General features: G+C 31.4%; 1 non-coding gene and 1 pseudogene across 1 annotated transcript; both read left to right on the forward strand.

Moving 5' to 3' along the window:
- The first annotated feature begins 3,175 nt into the window (after positions 1 to 3,175).
- Positions 3,176 to 3,305, forward strand: LOC139873776 (small nucleolar RNA snoR86). Its single transcript, XR_011767498.1, has one exon. It is a non-coding gene; the product is annotated as a small nucleolar RNA snoR86 (small nucleolar RNA).
- A 6,391-nt stretch (positions 3,306 to 9,696) lies between these two features.
- Positions 9,697 to 16,654, forward strand: part of LOC139871207 (uncharacterized) — a 42,493-nt pseudogene continuing 35,535 nt past the window's right edge.

Below are 16,654 nucleotides of genomic sequence, written 5' to 3' on the forward strand. Positions count from 1 at the left end.
ATATGTCTTGGAAATTAAACATGAATTTCCACTAACCCTTGTCTAGTTCCCGTTAATTGACATATTTGTTCTTACTTATAATACACTTTACCATTTTCCGAATGTTGTCAAAAAGAATAGATTTCTTAAATCACAGTGGACCTCATTACATAGGCCCGTAATCATATCATAATGTATCTGATAATTCAATCATTTGATATTATCTCTTAATTCTGTCGATAAATATATCGAAACAAATATGTTCATGTAAAGTATCATATATCTAATACTTTGTTAATATTTTCAGTTAATATTATATATTATATATACATATCTATATACACATAATTGTTCATGAATCGTCGAACATGGTCAAAGGGTAATTGATTACATGAATGTAGTTCCAAACATTTTGAGATTCAACATTACAAATTCTGCTTATCGTGTCGGAAACATATAAAGGTTAAGTTTAAATTTGGTCGGAAATTTTCGGGTCGTCACACAAGAGCAAGCGTCAATTTATTAGCGTCTTGACAGTTGCTTAGAGCCTAAATTGAACTCCAGGCATGTTCTAAAACCCATGAAAATTTGATTCTACCATTTTCATGGCGAAATTAATTAATTAATTAATTACTTTTTTTTAAATTTTTTTAATTTAATTTCTTTAATTTAATTTATTTATTTTTATTTAATTTAATTTTTATTATTTTATTATTTTTCTTTTCTTTTATGTATTTATTTATTATTATTATTATTTTTTTATGTTCCTTACTTTTTGGCCGGAGGTCCGCTTGGAAGCAATCTCTCTACCCGTCGAATCGAGAGAGGGATGAATCTCTCTACTCTTGAGAGTGTTTCACTCGGGGTGGAGAGATGATTTCTCTTTATTCAAGGATAGAGGAAGGATTGACTACGTCCCACCTTCCCCATACCCCACACATATGAGATTGAGTTTTGTTGTTGTTGTTGTATTATTAAAAATATAAATATTTAATTTTATAGCAAGCTTTTTTATTATAATATTATTATTATTCAAATATGAGTTCTCTTTACGGGATTAATTACGTTACATATGTATGCGAAATACATCTCTTAGTAAAATATTGTAATTTAGCATTTATGACAAGAAAAATAATAATTGTAATGCATAAATCAACCAATGATAATGCCGTTAAATAAGACACATGAACTATCACTTTTCAGACACTTGGACCCGTGGAGATAATACACTTTCTATATTACACAGTACTTTCTCTCTATAGGATTCAAGAATTTAACAGCGCAACGCTAGACTTCCAACTCATAGTTTGGCTCCACGTATTGACTTAAGCCACCCACGGCTTCTACACCATGATTTGGGTCTGCTGACCGGAGTGTAAACATTCAATTGGCAATCCACTCCACTAAGGAGTTTTAGAGCCTGTACTTCTACTTGTAACAGCTACCTACGTACAAACACTATATCTTTTATTTAATTTTTTTATTTTGTGATACAAATATTTTTTTAGAATTTTTTTATTATAAAAAAGACAGTTCTGTTTTGTTTCTATTGCATTGTATTTTTTTTTTTACGGTACCTTGTATCACGGGTCCTTACAAAACTCGTTATTATCAATTAAACAAGTATATAATGTATACAAAATAATAATTATTATTAATTAATTATTATTAATTTTAATTATTATTATTATATTAATTATTATTATTATTAATTAATTATTATTATTAATTATTAATTATTAATTTATTTATTTAATCATATACACTAAATGTACTCCCAATTTTGGCCGGTTTTGGCAATTCCACTTTCTCAAACGACATTCAACAAAAAAAAATTAAAAAACCGCCCCATAAACTATGGTCCGATGCAACTTTTTCAAGGGTATAAAATGTAAAATTATTAATTTATTAAATAACTTTATGCAAATTCCACCCCAATTTTAAACGGAACGTATCTTCCAGCTCATCGCGAGTTAAGTTTTTCTGACATCATCATTCAACTCGAAATAATTTTACGAACACAACGCAACTAACTATAAGTGAAACAGACGATTTTTTTAAAAACGTTAAACATTTCGGGCTATTTTTCAAACATATATATACACATATAATAAACAACTCAAACTAACTACATTATATTGATGGTTTCGTCCCCACTTTTTACGCGGTTTTTCTGGTGTTAAAAACACATAAGCCATTAGGTACATTATCCAAACACACCCGCATCAACGTATTTAATTCTGTAAATACATAACGCTACGTCAAATATGAATATGCAACCCGAAAAACCCCGCCGCATCGCGCAGGCCTATCTTACTAGTTATTAAGAATCGAATGTTGAAAACAAGCCCTGTATCATGTCTTATGAAGATGGCCCATGACAGTTGGGCATGTGGTATTTTTAGCTTTTGCTATTCGGTCTACTAAGGCAGGTTCCAACGGTTCGCCCAGGTCTTCCGCCCACAGCCGTCCAGCCTGGGCGCCGATGGCACTGAGGTCGCCTAGGTTCAGCCCAGCACTCCGCCCAGCTCCATCTGCTTCGATTTCGTCCAGTTTGAGCATATTTGAGGACGGTAGAAGCTTAATTTTGTGGTACTTTTTGCTAGTAGTCTTGTACAATTGATTAATTAATTAATATAGTGGGTGAGTAAGTAGTGTCATTGCTGAGAGTGTTTAGTCCTGGGTTTAGTCCTGGGAAGGAAGTGGGATGGAGGTGCTGATGTGGCGCTGAATGGTTGGTTAGTCCTGAAAGAAGTAATGTGTTGATTGGGAGCACTCTAATTAGGGTTAGGGTTTCATTGGCCCTATGTATTCTCAGAAACACAATTTCAGTATCATCTTCTTCCTCATTTCACCCTCAATTCATTATTTTAAGGCCGAAGTTTTCTTCGTTGTTTTTTATTTTAATTTTAGTTGATTCTGTTGCTTAAAGTATTAATTTCTATCATCTATCTATACTTGTTCTAGTTTTGTGAATTTAAAACATTATCTACGATCTTTCCTGCCTATCGAATCTTTCAATTTTGAATACTTCCTTTGTCATATGGCTATATATTTATTTATATTAAACGAATTTATGTAGCTCTTACTGTAATTTCTTCTGATTTTAGTTTTTTTTTTTTTTTTTTTTTTTTTTTGTGGTAGTAGATTTTTTTTATTCATTAAAAAAAGAGACTAAAAAAAAAGCCAATTTGCAGAGCAAGGACGCCTAAAAAATGTGACGAAACTTGCATTGAAGGTTGGCAAAATCAAAATAACATCTGCAATTCTCCGTGCCTATCAAATCCTTTTAATTTTGAATACGGCCTCGAACAAATTGCTACATCTCTAAATTTGATATTTCAACCAAAATTAGTCAAAAATAAAATCCACACGAAATATTAAATCTGTTATGATTGTTATTATTAATTATTAATTAATTTTAATTTAATATTATTATTGGAGTCTATATTATTTTTCGAATAAATAAATTCATTCATTGAATATTAATTAAATATTACTATAAAACAACTATGCTTATTTTTGAATTAAAAAATAATGTGTATCAATTAGTTTCAAATCGACGCTCTACGAAGTGCTGTAAGATTTGTTCTTAGGCTTCTTTGTATCCCAATTTAAAGGTCTCTGTCAAATTAGTTGGCTTTACTCATTTTTTTTTTCATAAAGTCAGGAAGGGCACCGTTAAATCAAGCTTTGTCAAACAATTAGTGCCTTGTGGGTCCACATATTTAACTATTTTGTTCTCTAAATATTACTACTCCGTATGTTATTTGGGTATATATGTGATAGTATCTCTACCAATTACAAACCGTAAAGGTTAATCCGACGTGTCACACTGACAGAAATTTTAGAGTAATTAAGCCACGTGGATTTTTTTAATTTATACTACTTATTTATTTTAATCCAAAAAAATACACCTGGCTCTTTCTCTTTAAAAAACACCCCATCACCTTCTTTCTCTCTCCATCTCTCTTCATAAATCAAAAGAGAAAAATTAAATCATATACTTCTGCAATTGTGGTTTTCTTCGACGAAGCAATAAATCGCCACCACCTTTTACTATTAATCTATAAATTTTACGCACCTAGTGGTACTAAGTTTTTATACTTTCTTCCAATTCCTTAAACTGGCCGGAAACCTAAAATCTTAATTATATAGATCTATACCCACTTTCAACTTTGTCTACACAATTCATCAACTACCATAATTTGAAGCGTCGATTAATGTAACCAGTCGCCGGAAAAAAATTAAGCCGCTACAACATATTTATTCATTACACTTTTACGGTTTCGGTGGTATGAATATGTATAAATCTCCGTTCTACTTAAATTCGCCGGAACCGGCAACCTTTGCGCCGCCGATTATGGCCTTCTATTGTCGTAATAGAGGTCGCCGCTACAACACATCTATTGGCTATACCTTTACGCTTCTGATCGTATACTTTTTCTATAATGTCCCTGGTGTATCTAAGGCCGTCGGGATCTTTTTTCGGTTAATGTCTCCGGTGTATCTAAGGTAAATCAGATTCAGTTAAATTCTAATATTCAATTTATTGTATGGTTGTAAATACATATAATTATATGCTGATACAATGCGCATGTAATCTCACATATCATCATGTTCATATTTCCATTAATGTTTGGAAAAAGGATACCGTTAATAGGTAATGCATATATCGAATAAATAATTGCATGTGTTAAGGATGATAGTGTAGAAGTTTAAGAAAACTTAATTATTAAACGGATTTGTTCTGCTTTTTTAGAAAATATATATTTTGGTAATGGTAACTTTATATTTGTTGAAAACATAAACACAATTGACCCTAAATCGAACATTCAAATTTAGGCGCTTAATTGTATCGAATCGAGTGTAAAACGTTGAAAATTAGGCCATTAGAAAGGTATTTTACTCTTACGATTTCGAGTGTTAATCATAGCTATAGTTTAATAAATGGATAACGACTTTTAATCACAATAATTGTTGTTCAGTTCATACGAATTAAAAAAAACCAACTTTACTTATAACTGATTTTTATACAACGTATTATTAACTTACTAATGCCAGTTTTTTTGTTAACTGCATCACCCATTTGAGCTTGTGAATTGCTGAGCATGTGTGTCACCGTATTAAATACATTAATGAGTTAGTTATTGAATGTTTTAGGAAGCTGCCGTTGATGATGACGATGATCTCGATCTCTTCGGTGACGAAACAGAAGAGGATAAGAAAGCAGTTGAAGAGGGGGATCAAGAATGTGGCACTTCGCTTTGTATTATAGTTAGGATCAGTGAACTCGATAATTACACCATGTTTTCCCACCAGTAGCATAACATAGATTGTTTTGGATTTCCACTATATATAGATGAGCTAAACGGCTAAAGCATTATGATCTTGCTCATGGATGACGACCAAGATGTAGAAGAGTTTTAATGTGATGCCAGAAGGGATGATATAAATGCTGCAATATTTAAGGACATTGAAAGCAAATTCATCTTCTATCGGAACTCAATTTTAGCTTTTATAACCATTAACCTATAGTTCTTAGTCCTTTTTGGAATTTTAATTCAGGTAACTATCAACCCAATAGATCGTTACTTATATCATTTTGTGATTATGCTATGAACCTGATTATATGGACACAAGAACTAAAAAGGGTATTTTCCGAGGTATGTGAACCACATATGGCTGATAAAAGCGGGCTGCACAGAGCTGTCATGGCACTACCAAAACAACGTATGCCTTCATTTTACTGACCTACTGTATTACAAAAACAGGTGTCAAAACAGACGGGTTGGTGGGTTGGCTAATGGGTCAAAATTGGTAGTTTTTTGTATAGTGAAACGGGTCAGGTTGGTATGACAGTATGTCACATAAAAGCTTTTTTGTTCATCTTTTTGAAAAAATAGAAATACTTGATGCAAAAACACATTGTTACTTGATGCTGTGATATATTTTTGTTGTTGTATAGGCTATCAAACACTTGGGCTCTGAACAATGTAAAAACACATTGTTGATGACTACATATAGACATCCAAGGTGTGCCTAAGGTAACATCTATACATATTACAAAAAAGCATTTGTATGTTTATAAACTACATTTGTACAATAATATTTTTTTAACCGTTCATGTATAGGTTCAAAGTTTCTTGTAAGTGTTGAAGATGACAAGTGACCTCAAATATGTCAAGTCGCACGGCAGGTGAGTCTCAATTGGATTAGCTGACTTGAGATATAATTATATTATTAGTATTGGTACTTTTTTTCATGCTCTAACTTGAATCTTCTTAGTGGTTGTTGAGTCTTATACTTTTAATAGTATATGCTTTACTATATACATGTATGATTGTTTTGGTGAAGCATTGACATTGACAGAGAGATAATAAGTAAGTTAAAATTAAAATTCTTGCATCTCTTGCTTTCTGTAGCTATTTGGGTACACTAATGAAGGCATCAATTTCTCTAACGAAACCCATCCTAATAACTTCAACATAACATTATGTTTTTCCTTCAAAAGTAATTGGACACAGATTCATCAGATTGGATTGCTATGGCCTTTTTGATAGTAACAATATAGTCTGATGGGTAGTGTATATACAATCCTTAGATATATTCGTGGTGGTAAAATGGGGAGGGTGAGGGGTTGAGTAAGGGTCGAATGACATAAGTTTTTTGTTGCGGGTCGAAATTGTATTTCAACTTCTTCATATGCACGGTACAATTTCACTCGTGGTTTATGTGTTCAAAATGTATTTTTATAATTTCTTTAATTTCAATACATATACTACTAAAGTGTTTCTTCATTAAAGTGTTATCAACAACAAACAATGCTATATAAATAAAAACGATTACGAAACTATTTTTTAGAGCTGTCGTGCAACGCACTGGCTCTTGAAATCTAGTTATTTAGTAAAAGGTAGAAGGTGTTGTTGATGTAGAGGAGCAATATTTAGTTGATGAAAAGTGAAATAGTTGTTACCGATGTAGAGGAGAAAAATTTGGTTAATAATACGGATTGGCCTAGGTCTGAATTTGACACCCTTATCAATTAAATTAAAATTCGAAACCAAATTACATTTTCACACTTCATTTTCATCTTGATCATAATCATTATTGTTATTATTATTATATAGAGTTAATTACATGAATGGTCCTTGTTGTCTATGCTAGATTACGTCGTTAGTTTCTAGCTAGTAAAAATTATAGCCTTAGTTCTTGTTTTTAATATGTACGGCGGTAGTTCAATTTCTTACATATGTTATTTGTGGCTGTTAACTTAACTGGAAATATGTGTTGGTTACATGATGACTAAAAAGGTAATTTAACTAGTATACGTTGAATAAAACCTTAATGTCGGTGTCTAGGGTTCGTTATCATGTACATTATTTGTTCTTAACATCAAATTCGTTTCAAGTTTTAGGGTTCAATTTAGTTAGGAATCATTCAATTCAACAATCGTTAAACTAATTAATTTGTAATGATTAAGTGTTAGTACCAAATGTAGTTATTCAAACTTTCTTGATTATAACCAACACTGGATGACGGTTTTAGATGCCAATTGAGTATTTGTTGTTGATAGTTTATCTAAACATTGATATATTTTACAATTTGCAGTGGGTAAACTATTAATGACAAATGATCAATTCACATTTGATATGTGTAAAAACGTCATTCAATGATTTGCAACTAAAGAAGTTTGAATAATTGTATTTCTTCCGTATTAACACTTAATTATTACGAATTAATTGACTTAACGATTATTGAATTGAATAATCACTAATTTAATTAAACTCTAAAATTTGAAATGAATCGAATTTGATGTTAAGAATGAAGAATGTACGTGATAACGAACCCTACACGTTGGGATTTTATTCGGCATATAAGTGTTAAATTATCTTTTTAGCCATCATGCGACCAACACAGGTTTCCAGTTAACGAATACAGATAACAAAAGTGAGAAATTTACGAAGACAGATAACAGAAGTGAGAAACTGCCTTACATATTAAAAACCACAAGGACTAATGCTATAATTTTTAAGAGTTAAGAAGTAACGACGTAATCTAACATAGATCACAGGGACCATCGTGTGAAGAGAAGCATGACTAAATCTAAGAGGAACCGTCACAGGTTAGAAACGTTGTGTGTTGGAATTGTCAGCAGATCGGTCACTTTAGATTGCAGTGCCCTTGTTTGAAGGTGGGTGAGAACATAACAACGGTGAGTGAAGATGCTTTGATGTGTCTTGAGGAGTTTCTTGACGAATCATGGTTTTCAAAGTTGGTTGCCTCGTATCATGCTTCCTCGTCCATGATAAAGATGGTTGGTGGTATTCCGGTAGGGTTCGAGTTGCGGACGGAAAATAACTTGCTGCCGGAATTGGTGACCATGACATAAGACACTTGGATTATGTTTGGATCTTGAAGAACATGAGGTTCATCCCCAGCTCACCAGAAGGTTAATCTCTATTATGATGATAAATGTCATGTTTTGTTTGGAGATCAGCAATGAGGTGTTTAAGGGCGGTCATATTATTGCTCTCGGGTTTAACACGGTAACTACGCATATGGTTGAGATTCCTATTGATGAACGCATAGGTGGGAGGTTAGGTGTTGAAAATCCTGACGTGCTTGAATTTTATGATATTGTTGAGGCATCTTGGTCGAGTGGGAGCTTGGGAAGATACATAATTAGTGGGAAATCAGTGTTGAGCGGCAGCTTTGAAGTTGCTAAACAGGATTTTTGATACACAAGCACTAGAGATCTCGAGACTTCGGTTAGATCACAACCAACGGCCACTATGTTGCAACTGGCCGGAGAAGATGAACAAGTTGAGAGTCTACTTACTCTTTCTTTTCAAAATTACAAGTTGTTTGATATAGAAACAGGTCATGGCCAAACCCAAGCCCAATAGTGATAGAGAACAATCAAGCCCAAACCCAATCAAAAGGCTTTATATACTGGTGTTAGTCGATTAGGGTTGGTCAGTCATGAATTTTGTGTGCGTTTTAGCATCGGCCTGGCTTGGGCAGGAAGCAAGCTTGGTTTCTTCTTTGTGTTAGGCAGATGGAATTATAATTGTAGGATCTTCTGAATTATCTTTTATTTGTTCTAGATTTCCGTCTTCATCAACAAAGTCATTTAGTTTCATTCAAATTGTTCATCACCATCAGTTAATTATTAATTACGTATTACTGCTATATATCTGGTTCTAATTATTATCGGTTCATAAGTTGATAATCTGCTGCTCTAATTTCATTTTCTATCAAATGTTTCCATTATTGAGAATCGAATCCGGGTCTCTTGGGTGAAAACCAAATATCCTAACCGCTAGACGACAATGGACTAATGATAGAAATCGAAATCAAATAAGCAAATTATCAACTTATGAGCTGATAATGATTAGAAACAAAAATATAGTAGCAGCGGGTAATTAATAGTTAACTGATGGCGATCAACAAATTGAATGAAACTATATGATTTTATTGATGAAGATGAAAAGCTGGAACAGTTAAAAGATAAATCAAATAATCCTACAATTAGAATTCCATCTGCCTAATTCAGAAAAGAAGCCAAGCTTACTTCCTGCCTAAGCCTGAAGGGTCGATGATGAAACTAACACAAAATTCATAAGAGTTTTACCCTAATCGATTAACACTAGTATATCAAGCCTTTCCATTGAACTTGGGTTTGGTTGTTCTCTATCACTATTGGGTTTGGCCATGGCTTGTTCTCTATCATCGTGTAACGAAATTTATTATGCGGTTTTATCGGATGTTTTATGTCCAATTCCCAAGATTTGCTGCACCGGCATTTGCTCCAGCTGTTTTACGCTTATTCACGATATACTCTCGCCAGATGGATAGGCTTTGTTGACCAGTTATTGACAGGTGTGTATTTCTTCGGTTGATACTAATAGGTTATTGTTTGGTGTAACTTTTTTGTAATTTTGAAGGTTGTGTGATTTTCTTAGGCGGTAGCATGAAAGCAGTGCAGGAAGCACATGGTGGACATAGACGAGTTCGTGGCAAGCAACAGTGACGGATTCCTTATGGATTCTATTGCAATTACTACGGCTTATTTGAAAATGAAGAATCTGTGCATTACTTTAAGTGATGAAATAAAGACAGATATCAAGATACATAACCAGCACATCCTACCAAGGTTAACGAAAAAAAAAAAATCAAGTTTAGTGCAATGTAGGCTTCTTTATATTCGTTATGTTATCCTGTAAGGTGTGACGACCCGGAAATTTTCGGCCAAATTTAAACTTAAACTTTATGTGGTTTCGACAAGATAAGCAAAATCTATTAAACTGAGTCTCAGAATTTTTGAACTGCTTACATGGAAACATTCAACCTTTTACCATTCACGACGATTCACGAATAATTGGTTGTAAATAAATATGTATATATATACATAGGTATATATAATGATTCGAAATCATAAAATATAATTTAAATATTAGAATTAAAAATGTAAAATAAGATACAAAAATAATAAAGAGTAATTTAAAATGAAGCTATAAATATTTATATACATTTATATATGTATAAATATAAATGTTAAGAATGATTAAAATTAAAATTAGTATTAATACTATTATTATTAATATTATTACTTTTTATTAACATTAAAAATCATTGTTATAATTTTAGTTATTATTATTATTATTATCATAAATACATGTTTCATAATCATTTTTACTTAACATTATTATTATCATCATTATTCTTAATATTAGTAGTAGTATTATTGTTATTAATATTAATATTAATATTAATATTATCATTAATATTATTATTATTTCTATAAATATTATTATTAGTATTTATATTAAATAATTATATGTATTTAATTATTAACACAATTAAAATTATAAAACCAGTAATATTCGGATTAAAACAAAAATATTATATACCAGGATCATTAATCGTACGATATTTGTTACCTTTCGTTTTCTGCTTTTAAAATTTGGTTTCTTCTGATTGAAATGGTCGACTCCAATCACGTTATAACTAGTCTTCAGTAACCACAATCGAAAACAGATTGATTTATTATTATTTTTTTCTTTTTCAAACGGTTCCTCTGCATTTTATACTTTATGGCAAAAATTAAAAATTGAATCAGTTTTAAAAATCCATTAATGTAGTTGTGTTAGGAATCGTTTATATAAACTTTCTCTAAAATCTCAATTTTCAATTCTTATTATCAAATCCGAATTTTGGAGTCAAAATTCGAGTTTCAAAAGTCAAACAAAATGTTCTTGGTGAAATTCAAAGTTGTTTTAAGGTTTCTGGTTCAATTGATTATTGAGTTAGATTCTAGGAGTAATTTGAAAAGTAATTGAAGTTGTAATCTTTGGCTAAAACGTACCACAAATCAAAATCAATTTTTTTTTATTCTTTCTTATTAACGACGAGCAACAGCAGCACTTCTTATTTTATTTTTATTTTTTTTCTTTTCTTTTTTCAAATCAATTAATCACATATAAGTGTTTTTGAATTGGATATTAAGTCTTAAAAATCAAACAAACTATTCGTTGATATGATTAAAGGGTGGTCTGATCGATTACATGGTGGAGAGGAAGGAGAAGGACTAGAAACAGAAAATATACGGGTTAGTTATAATTTGGGGAGAGAAAAATCAAAAAAATCGAACGGTTCAGCTGGTTTGGGTATTTGGTGGGGGAACGATTGGTCTCAAGATCGAGTCTGAGCTGTGGCAAATGTTTGTAATTTTTTTCTATACTTTGAGGTAGTCATCTTATTATTATTATTATTATTATTATTATTATTATTATTATTATTATTATTATTATTATTATTATTGTTATTATTATTATTAATAATATTATTATTATTAATTATTTTTATTAATAACCATCGTTATTACCTTATTATTATGTTATTGTTAATATAAGTATTAAGTATTATATTTATTAGTATTATGATAAAAATATTGTAAGGGGTATATATATATATATATATATATATATATATATATATATATATATATATATATATATATATATATATATATATATAGGGGCACGATCCATGGATAAGCTTAAAAGGAGTACAAACGGGATAAGCAAAATAAATTTTTTTTTTGAATTTTTTTTTACATTCATAAATCTGCATTAAAATGCACCTCTAATCAATTTTTTTCATAAAAAAAAAGTTCAAAATCTTTCAAAAATCGATGATGAATGGTAAAATTAACCATTCATCTGGTTAATTTATCATTCATTTTGTTCGCGATAAATGATAAAATTAATCAATGCTAAAAAAAAACCAGATGAATGGTTAAATTAACCATTCATCTGTTTTTTTTATCATTCATCATAAACAGATGAATGGTTAAATTAACCATTCATCTGTTTTTTTTAGCATTGATTAATTTTATCATTCATCACGAACAAAATGAATGATAAATTAACCAGATGAATGGTTAATTTTACCATTCATCATCGATGTTTACCATTCATCGTCGATTTTCGAACGATTTTGTTAAAAAACTTTTTAAAATTTTTTCGTTTTCTTCTATTTGCATATTAAAGGATCGTTTTTTTTTTAAAAAAATTTTGAAATTTTACTTATCCCGTTTGTGCCCCATTTAGTGCTTATCCATGGATTGGTCCACTATATATATATATATATATATATATATATATATATATATATATATATATATATATATATATATATATATATATATATATATATAAACTATTAATATGAAAATGAGTAAAATTATAATTAAGCCGGAATCTAAATAAGATATTATTATTATTCTATTGTTATTAATATTATTAATAACATTATTACTAATACTAATATATATTATAACACTATTTTTATTAATATTATCATTAACAACATTATTATTATTATTATGATTATGAATATAAAGATTATAGATACAAATATTATTATGAAAATAGTTAAAATTACAATTTAGTTACAACTTAAATGAATTATTAATAAAATTATTAGTGTTATCATTAAATTATTATTTTCATTGTTAAACCTAATTATTATTATTATTATCACTATTTTAGTATTATTATGATTATTAGCTTAACAGATAAATGATAGTTATTTAAAAATATATTTATTATAAATATCATAACAATACTACATACTATATTTTTATATAAAATGTTATTATTTATAATATTCACCAAGCTACATATAGTATATAAATATATTTTAATATATTATAGATAATAATATAAACACATATAAACAGGATATCACCCTACGATCAAAACCCGGTAAGCCCTAACACCAGCAGATCCCTCACGCGCCACATAGGACTCTTGCCGGAATTTTTTGATCTTCCGGTCAGGGGACTCACCGACATCACCACTTGCATCGGAACGAAGCTTTCGTACAAGAAACTTCCCGTGCTGCTTCGTTTTTCACACCTTGCTTGTCAGACGACTCTTGATTTTTCGTCCACCGGGTAACTTGGTTACCGGATTTTGGGTTACATCTACTCCCCTTTTGCCTCTTTATTATTCCATACATCACGTATCTATATCTATATTTACATATAACTGTCTATCCTTATTCTTTGATTTATCACAGACTATATATTTATTTATTGGGTATTTGCTTTAGCTGTTTCGTTTTCTACTTTAGTGGTTGCAATCGCTATTTTCTTTCCTATATATTTGTTATTAGAATCAGATACTTTTAGGCAGAGGAGGTGTTAATAGGATTGCTAATTTTTATTTCATTATATTCTTGTAGTTTTTTTTTCCTTCTAATCTGTTATAAGCTAAAATTTTGGTTAGGTTACTTATAATTCTATATATAATATTTATAATATAATATTTTACCTACTGTGAGTTGGTGTATTTTCGTTTTATCTACTCCCTATTACTTATTTATATTTTTACTACTTGCTTATTGTTATTATTACTTTATCTTATTTACTACTAGCTGCTTGTAGTTTGGTAAGATAGACACTAGGCGTTCTTATGATTTCTTGAGGTCACGTCTTTATAGCTCAGGGGCGGGTAGGTTTATTGGGCCTAGAAGCGGCAATAGGTTAGCGAGGCCGGGTAGGATTAGAGTGGGTAGTTGGAATGTGGGAATTTTGACCGGCAAGCGGTATGAACTGGTCGAGACTTTACGTGAATGCAAAGTGGACATTTTGTGCGTCCAAGAGACTAGATGGAAAGGTCGAGGGGCGGCTAGGATCAATGACTACAAGTTGTGGTTCTTAGGATCGAGAGTAGCTAGGAATGGGGTTGGAATCATTATTGGCCCACCCTACCACGAGTATGTTGTGGATGTGGGTAGACGGAGCGACAGGATTATGGCGGTTAGGTTGGTAATTCAGGAGGTGACTTACACGGTAATTTGCGCTTACGCACCCCATGCGGGCCGTGGAGATGCTGAAAAGAGACACTTCTGGGAATCGTTAGACGAGGTTGTAAGGATGTGCCCTCCAGACCATAGATTACTTATTGGTGGAGATCTCAATGGCCATATAGGATCTGATGTTGAGGGATATGCGGGAGTCCACGGGGGTTTTGGGTACGGAGTTAGAAATGAGGAAGGACTCTCTATTCTCGAATTTGCTGTTGCCCACGACTTGGCAGTTGTGAATTCGTTTTTCAAGAAGAGGGATGCCCAGTTAGCAACTTTTCATAGCGGGGGTCATAGTACCCAGATTGACTATCTGTTAATTCGCAAAGGGGATCTTAGGACTTGTGGAGACTGTAAGGTCCCGACTGCCTTGACATGCTCCTCCCAGCACAGACTGTTGGTCATGGATTTGGTTCTCCAGAGACGGGCCACCAAGAGTGTGCGACAAGTCCAACCTAAGATCTTGTGGAAGAAGTTGAACGGAGAGAAGGCAGAGACCTTTAAAACATCGATTGTAGGTAGAGTGGATGCAGAATTAGAAATGGTATCCAATGATGATGCGGATCAGATGTGGAACTGTCTGGCGTCCTCCATTAGAGAGGTAGCCAAGGAAGTCCTAGGTGTGGCTGTAGGTTCATCTAGAGGCCATATGGCTGTTAGAGAATCATGGTGGTTCAGTGACGAGGTTCAAAGCAAAGTTGCGCTTAAGCAACTAAGGTTTAGGGAGCTCATCACTGGTGGGGAGGGGACTCCGACGGATAGAATTAGGGCTGAAGAGAGATATTGATAAGGCTAAAAAGGAACATATATTTCATAGCAATATCCCTTCTAAATAATAGGTTTTCATATGTAATTGTATTATATTTTCATTGTAATTGTTTAAATAAATAAGTGCGAAGACAAAAGGCGAAAACGAAGATTTGAAGACACAAACGTCCAAAAAGCTCAAATGTACAAGATACAATTCAAAAGGTTCAATTTATTGATGAGAAACGTCTAAAAATGACAAGAGTATAAGTTACAAAACGCAAAGTACAAGATATTAAATTATACGAAAGGACGTTCGAAAATCCGGAACCGGTACCCGAGCCAACTATCAACGCTCGACGCAACGGAGCTGAAAGTACAAGTCAACTATGCACAAGAATATAATATAATATTTAAATAATTCATAATAAGAATAATAATAAATAATAAAAAGTTGTTAATTGAGCATAGTTAAGGGGTCATAAGTGAAAATTTCAATTCAATATTTGCCTATAAAAGGCAATTCATTTGATCGATTTATGTACACCTTTTCTTCTTTCTTTCTCTTTACATGTAATATATATATTTATAATTATAATTTTAATTTTAGTTTAAGTTTAATAATAATTGGGTTATTGTAAGAAATGTTTTACGGGTTTTAAAGTCGAAACTCTGTCCGTGTAACGCTACACGATTAATAATCACTGTAAGTTATGTTCTTCCTTTTTAAATTAATGTCTCGTAACTAAGTTATTATTATGCTTATTTAAGCCAAAGTAATCGTGATGTTTGACTAAATATTAAGACGGGGTTATTGGATTTTGTACCATAATTAAGGTTTGGGCAAAAGACCGACACTTGTGGAAATTGGACTATTGACTATTAATAGATGGGGGGTATTGTCTAATTGAGTGACAACTCATTGGAGTCTGTCGAACCTATCTTCAAATTAATTATCCTAATAATTAATAATGATTATGGTTGTCCTATTTAGTGACGTTCATATGGAATCTATTATAATCATTTAATTAATTATTCGGGTTGGGTAATTGATTATTCAAACTGATCAAGTGGGTAAATTAATATTCATATCTAATCAAAATAGGGGTGGATTACATACAGTGATAACTGGTGTAATTGTTGACAGAAGTGATAACTGCGTCACAGTTTAAATCCTTAATTAGTTGGAATATTTGACTTCGGGTATAAGGGTAATTTGACGAGGACACTCGCACTTTATATTTATGACCGATGGACTATTATGGACAAAAATCAGATAGGTATCAAATAAACCATGACAAAGGACAATTAACCCGAGTAACAATTAATTAAAATCAAAACGTTAAACATCATGATTACGGAAGTTTAAATAAGCATAATCCTTTTATTTCATATTCTATCGCAATTTTATTTATTGTTATTTTATTTATCTGTCATTTATATATTTTACGCACTTTAATTATTGTCATTTATCTTTACGCTTAAAAATATAAAATCGACAAACCGGTCATTAAACGGTAAAAAACCCCCTTTTATAATAATATTACTA

This window comes from Rutidosis leptorrhynchoides, chromosome 10 (assembly GCF_046630445.1).
Source record: "Rutidosis leptorrhynchoides isolate AG116_Rl617_1_P2 chromosome 10, CSIRO_AGI_Rlap_v1, whole genome shotgun sequence".
Taxonomy (NCBI): domain Eukaryota; kingdom Viridiplantae; phylum Streptophyta; class Magnoliopsida; order Asterales; family Asteraceae; genus Rutidosis; species Rutidosis leptorrhynchoides.